Below are 505 nucleotides of genomic sequence, written 5' to 3' on the forward strand. Positions count from 1 at the left end.
AAATAAATGTTTCCAGTAATAAAAAAAAAATTTAAAAACCAAACCACATGAGCACACTAAGAAAACATTTACTAAACTTTAACCAAATGTTTTTCTCTGACTGCGACACGAATTCAGGAAATACTTGGTGGAATCAGGGACTAATTTAGCCAAATGGATTTTTATGGGTCATGCAGTTGAGCCTTGTGCCCAAAGCGGGGCTACCACCAAAGTCAGGCTGGGCTACTCAGGGGTTCATCCTGCCCAGGACTTTTCCTCGGGTGGAGATCGGGACGGGACGGAACACAAACAACGGTGGCGGTCCCGGTTATGGTTATGGTTATGACCCCGGCCGCACGCCGCGCACGCCGCCCCCGCCGCCCGTTACCTGCCGGTCCCGCCGCCGCCCCGCGTTCAAACCGCGGCTCCGCCCCGGCGGGCGGTCCCGGGGCGGGGCGGGGCGGGGCCGGGCCGGGTCGAGCCGGGCTGGGCTGGGCAGGGCAGGGCAGGGAGGCGGCGGGCAGCG

The sequence above is a fragment of the Ammospiza caudacuta genome, chromosome Z (genome assembly GCF_027887145.1).
Source record: "Ammospiza caudacuta isolate bAmmCau1 chromosome Z, bAmmCau1.pri, whole genome shotgun sequence".
In the NCBI taxonomy this organism is placed as follows: domain Eukaryota; kingdom Metazoa; phylum Chordata; class Aves; order Passeriformes; family Passerellidae; genus Ammospiza; species Ammospiza caudacuta.